This window comes from Lissotriton helveticus, chromosome 5_1 (genome assembly GCF_964261635.1).
Source record: "Lissotriton helveticus chromosome 5_1, aLisHel1.1, whole genome shotgun sequence".
Lineage (NCBI taxonomy): Eukaryota > Metazoa > Chordata > Amphibia > Caudata > Salamandridae > Lissotriton > Lissotriton helveticus.
Genome location: NC_136065.1, coordinates 791,133,019 through 791,143,248, shown reverse-complemented (window position 1 = coordinate 791,143,248; position 10,230 = coordinate 791,133,019). Strand labels below are relative to the sequence as shown.

Sequence of the window (10,230 nt, the reverse complement as noted above, 5' to 3'; positions counted from 1 at the left end):
ATGGAACAAATTAGAAAAGCTAGACATCTCAAAAAGGTTACTAGGGGTCTCAAGAGAATGCCATACAGGGAATTGTGCAGGAGTAGAATTTAGAAAAGACTGTAGTCTGTCAGAGAAGGTCGAAATAAGAAATGGACTTCGGCAAGGCTGTCTGCTGGCCCCAACTCTATGTTCTCTTTGTTTAAGAGATCTACCTGAGGTCTTATCAGGGATATGGCTCTTTTTCACAAAGACGCGGGAGACATGTGACCTGCCTACGGTTGGTCGACGACCTAGTTATTATGGATAGGACCGAAGGGGGCCTCCAGAAGAAACTGAAGGCATTTGCCCTTTACTGCAATGGGAAAAATGTTTTTGGGGCACCAGAACCATAGTTACAAGTGGTACCTAAATGCAATAACGATTGCAGGACTAGACCCATACAGATACATCTGTATGTGTTTTCCCTCCAATAAAGTTTGAAAATCCATAGGGAAATATTAAAAGTAAGCTTCCTCCCTACTGTTAGAGGATTATGTAGGTTTAGATGGGAATACGGGGGTCGTGATATGACCTTGGCATTACGACTTTTAATGCACTGGTTTTTATTCCTAAGTGATATGCAGAATTGAGAAAATATGGAAGGTCAGTACTTGAAACTTATCTTGAATTTACCAAAGTTGGTCATGGTCCAAGCAGTAATGTTGGAGACAGGGCTTACATCATGGTTTAATATCTTTGAGATAGCAGCTTTGAAATTTTGGGACAGACTCTTAGAATCCCGGGATTGCACTGTAGAGATAGGATTGTCAAAAGTGAATTAAAATTGTCTGTGAGATTAAGAAGAGATATTTTAAATGTTTTGGCTGCGACTCTCCCATTATAACAGTACTATTAAACCAACCTAAAAGCGAATTCCTGTCAATAACCCGCAAAAATACAGGAGAGAGAGACCTTGGATTTATGTTATTGAACAGAAATTTGTGGCATTCATAGAAAAAATGGTGTTCATGCTTGGTATTTTGATGGAAAAACGAAGTTACATTTTTATTTAACATACGGTTTTTCGATGACTTATGTGGAGTTGGATGGTGTTTACTGACAGTGACCAGCAACATTTTAAGATCAACGCTGTGGATGAGCACAAATGTTCAACTTACAGGTTTTACCAGGTAAAGAACAATAGTTTTAACTGAGTATTTCAAGTAAAATGATTGTATGATAATAACAAATCCATTAATGTTTAATGGACTATGGTCTAATCGTGTTATATATTCAATGGAAAAATACAGCAATTTGTCAGAAGAGTTGTCTGACATTTGACCTCTGTCTTTGAAGCATAGCAAATGTCACAAGATAAATACAGAATTTAAAGGCATCTTTATTTATTGCTTGGACTTTCCTGATCTACCGAAAATCTGCTTGTGACTCCCCCAGTGAATCACGACCCACAGTTTGGGAAACATTGTACTGGAGGAAATCTAGAAGGGTAACTGTAGGACTTGGCTCTTTCCCCAGAATTTTTCGTTTTTTATTCATTTAATTTAGGGTGCCCCCTATTGTAACAAAAGTGTATAGGCCTTGTGTAGTGGAGATGCCCTGTGTAATGTTAAATTAATGTTAAGGTGCAGGTGCCCTCTTCCCCTAACATGGCTGCCACTGACCCCTGCTACTGCAGCGCGGTCTTTGTGGGCGCATTCTAGTGGCCAGGAGCTGGCTAGAACCCTCCAAACAATGTATCAATACTAGCCTGCCAGCCTGCCCATAGCCAGAATGGTGGAACCTCCTAGAACCTCCTGGAACCTTCTGGAACAGGTGAGGTGACACCAACTGCCACTGCCAACTGTCAACTGGCACTAAATAAGGAAAGGGAGGAAAACTTTCCTGACAGACTGAGGGAGCACAGACCTGGGGGAGAACCTACGCAGGAGCTTTAGGCGGTGGGGGCCTAGACGGGGACCTATGACACTGGTAGAGACAGGGCCTAGGTGCTGCTTATCAAGTGTTGAGGTATCCTGAATTTGCCCCCACTGACCTGGCCCGGCGGAAGGGGAACCCCAGGTCTGCTTGAAGGGAACTGGCTGAGGAGACTTGATATCCACCATCAACTTCAACATTCCCCCCCCTTCAAGGAACCCAGAGACTGCAATTTACAAGGGCGCAAGAAATATAAAGCGCCAAGAAGAAACCAAATCACCACAGGACTTTTGAGAAATCAACCAGGTATTGGCGCTGTAACACTCCCTGCGCTCCCTGATGCCACCTGGGATCCCTTTTTCTGGATTGCCACTGTTGTGTGAACTGTCCTGTGGAACCTGCTGATCTGACTCCAACTAATATAAACTGTCTGCTGGCTAAGCGCTCTTATTCCCTGGCGCTAGCACCCTGCACTACCTGTCCTGAGGAAAGTGCTCCACTGAAGTGAATGCTAAGCACTATCTCTGCGTAGCACTAGCCTCCTGAACTGCTAGCCTAACTAAATTGCCTGAGGCTCAAGCACTGTAACTGCCTGCAGAAGCGCTAGAACCCTGAAGCGCTATATCTGCCTGAATTGCTAGCCTGCACTGTCTGAACTGTACTGATGCAAATAATCTACCTGTGAAGCGCTATTGCTGAAACTACCAAGCGCTAGCACCCTAGACTACCTGTCCTGCTGGCGCTACCTGAACTGCCTTATTTATGGGAATGGCCCAAGAGAAGCGCTGTGCCTGCGAAGCGCTGGGGCTGTAACTAACCCTGAGTGCCCAGCGCTGTCATTTGAGGATCTGTGGCTGCCAGGAGCGCTATTGTGGAAACTGCCCAAGCGCTACTGCTGTCTGAGCGCTAGCTCCCAGAACTGCTGTGTCCCCTGCGAAGCGCTGTACCAGAGAAGCGCTATCTCCAGGACTGCCATATTCCCTTCCCCTACAACTGACACCAGAAAGCCATTACCAGCGCTGTTACTGCGAAGCGTTGTGAACCTGAGAGCTCGGCTGCTGCCTGGGGACCCTTGAGGTACTGTGAAGCGCTGTACATCCAGCATCTGTCATTAACTTCAAGCGCTGCATCAGCGAGGCGCTGTGTGCCCAGGACCTGAATTTGCTGCCTGGCGCTGTGTCAGAAGGCTCCCTGAACTGGGGAATAGCCCCATTGGCCCTTCAAGTACTGGAACTGGGCCAGGGCCCCCCCCAAAAGACACAGTGGGGGCCTCAGCTAATAAAAGTTAACCCCTGCCTGGGGTACAGTTGCATGCCAGTTAGTGAAGCCCTATGCATGTTTATGGCTGAGTAATGCAGCGTTTATTCTCTCATGAAATGTTGAGCCTTTTTATGGGGTACTTACCTAATGGAAAGTTTTATACTCCTGCCCCAGTGTTCTAACTTCTACCTACCAACAGGGATACTCTTGAATACTGAAATGTTTTATCCCTGCGTCAAGAACTGCAGAGCAAGGAATTGGTTAATTGTGCCTGTCTAATGAAAGGTTTTGTTCCAACCTGAGAATTCCTGCTCACGTGCCATTGTCTTACTGGTTCTTAGGCACAGGGTTTAGATATAATTAATGGAAGGTTGATCCCTGCTTGAGGTGAATGTTATTCTGGGTAAATGAAATGTTTAGTCCTACATAAGGGGCTGTTATTTTTAAGCTGCAGGAGCTAGCAAAACCTTATTACAGGCCCTGCCGATTCGAGGAGCTTGCTGCGCAACATTGCTAATGGGGCCTGGGTTCTAATGACCTGTTTATTCCTGATTAAGGAAATGGTTGCTTCTGCCAATTGAATGGTTTACCCTCATTCGAGGCACTGTTTATTCCTGCGTTTTTGGAAATGGTATTGCTGAGAAATGCAGTGTTTGTGCTCCTAATGAAATGCATAAGGAGTTAAGGCTGTAGTAACTTTGGAATTGCCTTAAGGAAATGCACATATTAAAATAGGCCTATTTATTACTGCCTTATTTATGGGAATGCTCTGCATAGGCACAATTAAATGTGCAGGTCTGAGTCATGAAATGGTTGAACTATTATTAAATGTTTACTTCTGCTCAGAGAAAGGCTACCCTGATTGAAGGAAATGTTTGTTCTTACTTGATGAGATAGGTAATTCTGGCCTAATGAAATGTTTTACACTGGCTTCATAGGAAGTTCTGCATCTGCTCAATGAGAATGTTCTTTCTGGCCTACAGAAATGTATTGTAGCTTGTGAAATGTGTAGCCCTAATCTAGGAAACACTTATTCATACTAGGAGTGATTCCTAAAATGGTTATTCCTAATTAAGGAGATGGTTAATTCTGCACAAGGGGTTGTTTAACCTTAATGACATGTTTTCTTCCCTTTAGTGCCATATTTACTGGAAGCCTACAGTTATTTATTTACATGTTTATTGCTGTGGAACGCTCACCCTTGCTTGGTGTGAAGTGGGTAAAAATGCCTGCAGAACCAATTAGATGCAATGTCATTTGGTTGCTTTTGTAATGTATTTCTTACAGGTGCTGATAAGAAGCAAAGCTAAGGTCAGGCCTGTGGTTATCTATATTTAATGATATTTAATATTTATTCCTCTAAGTATTTATTACAAATGTTGAAACCTATGTATTCTGGAGGAAAACTAAAAAGTAATTGATACTGTAATTTTTGATTATCCTGACTCTGCTCTATATAAAAGTTATCTAATTTTTATACAAACTCACTGGAGTGGCGTCACTCATTGCGTGCCCAGTTTTCTGTCTCAGTGGTTGCGTGTGCTGTATGGTCGCTTTACACAAAAGCTTTCGGATGCCTACCCGCTCGTGCCATGCTACCCTCGGGGAGCTGGTGACCCCAGTTCCAACAGTAACCATGTGTTATATTCCCATAGCGTAGTCTCAGGTTTACAGTATTGTGTTTTATCATGTCATTATAAACCAGTGATACCAAAAAATAGAAATGTTATACACAGCTTCCCTATCTGCATTTTCAATATGTTAAAATGTTTTCATTTTATGGATGTAAGAGTTTTTCTTCCATGACAAAAACTCAAGTGGAGAGTTATACTTGTCTATATGCTGAGTTGATGACTTAATGTCTGAAGAATGTGACCGATCAAACATTTATGTATGTTCTTTTTATTTTACAGAAACAAGCCATGGGACAGGTGTTATTTGATAATGTGTGTGAACAGCTCAACCTGCTGGAAAAAGACTACTTTGGTTTAACATTCCAGGATAGGGCTGACCATAAGGTAACCCATTCCTTCTTTCTTCCATATTTTGTGAAACACGGTCAAGTGTTTGCTAATTTGGGATGTTATATTGATAGTGACAACTGTTTTGTTTTTTAGGTCTTGCCTAGGAAGCGCTTGCGCTGTCTCTTCGAGACATGCAGTATTCATGCCCATTAAGCTCCGCCCAGGTTCCGCCCATCTTTACCATTGGGTCCTCTTTCTGTCCGTTGTAAATGATGGTTTTTTATTTGTCAATAGGCTTAGTAGTCCCTTGTTAGTATCTCCCTCTCTCCTGTTGTACCTCCCATAAGGACAGCCTCTCTTACATGTGTCCTTACCCTAGAGCTTTCATTAGCCGTTTGGGAGAACTCTTTGCTTATTTAATGTAAACAGCACTTAACGGATGCCAGCTTCTGCAATGACAGCTGCTTCTTGTTTGTATTTGCAGCGCAGCATGTGCGCTTTCACTTTCACAATGGGGCCGCACTCACCACTCGCAGGACGGGCCACTGCCCTTGAACAACGATGAACCCTTCTTGTTAAACGAATGCATCTCCATGTAATCATTGTTTGATGTGGTTTGTGTCCTCTGCTGGACTCTGTGTGCGAGCCTGCCTGTGCTAACCCCGTCTTATTATTGTTTATTAACATCCCGCCATTCTAGCTCCTCTGTTCACAGCCGTACTGAGTGCCATACCACAGTCTTCTGGCTGGCTCCTCCTCGCGGTACTTAGATTTACAGAGGCTTCCACACTGTAGGCTTAGAGGTGAAGCAAAGGGTGGTGGCAGCAGCTTTTTTTCCTTTCCTTTGCTCCCCCAACCATGTAAACTTTTCCATTCTTCAATGTTTTAGACAATGTGTGGGTTAAAGTGTAATCTTTTCTTTGTTTTTTAAGAACCTTTTTATTTAAAAGCAGAGCAAAATTACTGTTACTTTATTTAAAAGTAGTTCCCAGTGGGTGAACGCTCACACTTCAGCATAGGCAGCCACACACACTGCTCACGGGACACTGCTTTAGCAATGGCGGGCAATTATTTTTTCAGAGCTCCATGCGCCCTTTCAGTTTCACAATGGCGGCACTCTCTGAGTCCTTAGTGTTTTCCCTTGCATTGTGTTGAGCCCGTTCATCTGCTGCTGCTGCCCCTCTGGCCCCTCCCACCCGACTCAGTCCCCACACCCGCCTCCCCATCGCTGGTCCCGCCCTCTCCCCTACTTAATGACGACTGCTGCAGGTGCGTGTGAAGCCTAGACCTTCGGTCCGGGTCAGCACTCTCCCCTGCAGCTCCACCTCACTGCCGCAGCCTTGAGTACCTCGCAGGTCAGGGTTTGCACCAGCAGCCCACCCAGCCTACTGGTGATTGTTGTTGTTGCGCTATATTCCCTGTAACAGTGTTTTCTCTGCATTCACTGCCACTGTATTTCAGCTCATTCTCCGTGCTACATTCTCGGTATCTGTGTTGTTTCTACACATTACTGCCACTGTATTTTAGCTCATTTTCCATCAGGGCTCGCTCCAGCAGCTCCCGCAGGTCAAGGTTTGCATCAGGAGCCCGCCTAGCCCCCTAGTGATTCTAATGTGAATCTAGTACTTGTATGATTTTGCTGTGATTTGATCTTCCTCCCCATTACTGCTACTGTATCCTTATCTCTGATTCCGCCAGACTCTCTAAGTCCTTAGTTATTTCCCTTGCATTGTCTTGAGCCAGTTCATCCGCCTCTGCTGCCCTTGCGGCTCCTCCCACCCCGACTCAGTCCCCATTCCCGCTCCTCACCACTGGTCCCGACCCCCTCCCCTACTTAATGGCGACCACTATGCGGTCGCGCCAAAGGCGTGCCTAAGGCAAGCCTGTCTGCGCCTATCCGCGACGCGACCGCAACCAGCGCAGGAACCCTGGTCCTCCCAGGCCCCACCGCTACGACTATACCACCCTCCACACACTCAATCCCGGAAGACTCGCCGATTGCGCAAGATCCTTACCTAACACCACCCATGGGAAGTTTTCGTCCAGACACTGCAGCTGATCCTTCACCATTGACATAGCCCCAGTACCGCCGAAGACCTGATATGCATCCTTCTCAACTTGCGCTCCCTGCACCAACACGCCATAGAAATCTGGGACCTGATCGACACCCCTCGCCCGACGTCGCCTTCTTCACCGAAACCTGGACCAACGCTGCCTCCGGTCCTGACATCGCCACGGCCATCCCCGATGGCTCCAAGATCCAGAGAAAGGACCGTCCGCACCGCACAGGAGTAGGACTTGCCATCGCACACAAGACCCCCTCCTCTGACTCTCCACATCCAGCACAAGTGACCCCCACTCCAACACAGAACACCTCCACTTCCAGATTCAGACCAGCCCCAACTCTACGCTACGCAGCACCCTCATCTACAGACGGCCAGGACCTTGCACCCAGCCCGCAACTATCACTGCCGAGCTCGACACCCCCCACTCCATCAGCTCCATGGACTACATTCTACTCGGGGACCTGAAATTCCACCTCAACAACTGCAACGACCCCGACTCCACCACTCTCCTTGACAACCTGGGACTGAAGCAGCTCATCAACACGCCCACCCAGAGAGCGGGTCACACCCTCGACCCCATCTTCGCTCGAGGAACAAACATCCACTTCAGCCATACCACCCGGCCCCTCTGGACGAACCACCACTGTGTCCATTTCACCTCCAACACCACCACCGCACCCAAGCCAGCCCCACGCCCGCCACGACGGAACTGGAGCAAGGTCACAGAGGAACACCTAAACACCACCCTCCGCCAAAACCCACCCCGTGCCACAACCAACACCAACTCCGCAGACAGGGAATTTCACCACTGGGTCACCTGGTGTGCCGACGAGCTCGCACCCCTCCACCCCCCCGCCAAACACCCTCAGAAGCCCGCCTGGTTCACTGCAGAACTTCAAGAAGCCAGCCGCTCCTTCAGATGCCTAGAGAAAACCTGGCGAAACCAGAAAACCACGAAAGCTCGTAACAACCACTAGAGCGACCTGAAGGAATACCACCAGTGCATAAGAGACACCAAACGGACCTTCGTAAGAGACAAAGTTGAGTCCAACATAACCAACACCAAGGAACTGTTCAATATCATACAGCAGTTCACAAAACCCACCTGCGAAGCTACGGATGTCACACCTTCCCAGGAACTCTGCGACAAGCTCAGCTCCTTCTTCCATCTTCCGCAACCATGAAGGAAACACACTGAGGAGCCCCAACGGACCCCTGCCCACCTCACATCTTCCACAGGGCCACTGCCGTCATCGCACCCGAACTAGGACGGACCATCAACGCCTCCCTCAGATCTGGCATCTGCCCAGATGACTGGAAACGGGAGAGGGTGAAAGCCCACCTCAAGAAACCAACGGCTGACCCAACGGACCTGAAAAACGACGGCCCATCTCTCTCCTTGCCTTCGCAGCCAAAGTCACAGAGAGACTCTTAAACGCCCAGTTAACCGCCTTCATCAAAGAGAACTCCATCCTACGCACCTCCCAGTTTGAATTCCGCAGCGACCACAGCATCAAGACAGCCCTCCTCGCAGACTCTGATGACATCCGCATGCTACTAGACTAGGGACACACTGCGGCCCTCATCCTTCTAGACCTCTCGCAGCCTTTGCCACCTTTTCACATCGCACGCTCACAGCCAGACTCCACGATGCGGGGATACCAGGAGCCGCCCTCAACTCGATCCAATCTTTCCTCTCTAGCAGAACCCAGAGGTTTTGACTCCCTGCTTCCTCTCCGAACCCACGGAAATCAACTGCGGATCATCACTCAGCCCCACGCTCTTCAACATCTACATGGCCCCCCCTCGCCACCATTGTCAGACAACACGGGCGCAACATCGTATCCTACGCCAATGACACCCAGCTCATCCTCTCACTCACGAGGAATCCCGAAGACACTGGACTCTGCTTCCAGGAAGGAATGAAGAACATGGCAACATGGATGATAGATAGCTGCTTGCAGCTCAACTCAGAGAAAACCGAGGTCCTCATCCTTGGACCCTACACCTCCGCCTGGGACAACACCTGATGGCCCACAGCCCTCGGGAGCCCACCCACCCCTACAGACCACGCTCTGAACCTCTGCATAATCCTTGACTCCTCCCTCTCCATGAACCGCCAGATCAACGCCGTCACCTCCACTAGCTTCAACTGCCTTCGCATCCTCCGTAAGACTTTCAAATGGATCCCCCAGACTGCAGACCCACACACTCATAACGAGCAGACTGGACTATGGCAATGCCCTCTATGCCGGAATCAACAGAACACTTCTACACAAGCTCCAAACCATCCAGAACGCCGCAGCCAGACTCATCCTCGGGACACAGTGTCACGAGCACATGACTCAACACCTATGATGCCTCCAGTGGCTCTCCGTTGAGAAGAGTGTAACCTTCAAATTCCTCACACACGCTTACAAAAGCCTCAACAACATTGGACCCAAATACCTCAAAGAGAGAGTATCCTTCCACGTACCCGAGGAACCTCCACTCTGCCGACTTCGCCTTGGTGGAGGTCTCCCCCATCCGCAGAAACAGAACCGGCGGGAGAGCTTTCTCCTACATTGCAGCCAAGACCTGGAACAAGCTCCCTGTGAACAACAGGCTTCTGGCTCTTCGACTGATCCGGAGCCTCTCACCCCCCTATCCCCCCTCCCCCTCCAGCTCTTTGAGACCCTCACGGGTGAGAAGTGTGCTATATAAACCCCTGATTGATACACCACTCGCGGGACGCTGCCCTTCAGCAAAGGCGGAGGCTTCTTGTGAGACTTAAATATGTGCTTGCAATGTTTGTTTGCTATGGTTTGTACAGGCTGCATATTGAAGTGTACTTAATGGTTTTCGGTTGTCATTGTGAATCTCAATAACTTTTCTGTGCCCCCTGTCCTACAAAGCTATCACCCTGAAGAACAGTAAATGCTCCGTTAGTGATATTAACTCCCCTGCACCCTGTTGTCAATTGTCCCCAGTGCTTCACAAACTTAGTTTGTTCTTTGTAATATCTTACCACATCCATAACAAGTATTTTTAATGGAATAGGTCTT

General features: G+C 47.9%; 1 long non-coding RNA gene across 1 annotated transcript in view; it reads left to right on the top strand.

The window, feature by feature from the left end:
- The first annotated feature begins 1,825 nt into the window (after positions 1 to 1,825).
- LOC144753375 (uncharacterized) overlaps positions 1,826 to 10,230 on the top strand; it is a 117,312-nt gene continuing 108,907 nt past the window's right edge. The window contains exons 1-2 of the long non-coding RNA XR_013594322.1: positions 1,826 to 2,202; positions 5,070 to 5,174. This is a non-coding gene — a long non-coding RNA (uncharacterized LOC144753375). The remainder of the gene's footprint in view (positions 2,203 to 5,069; positions 5,175 to 10,230) is intronic.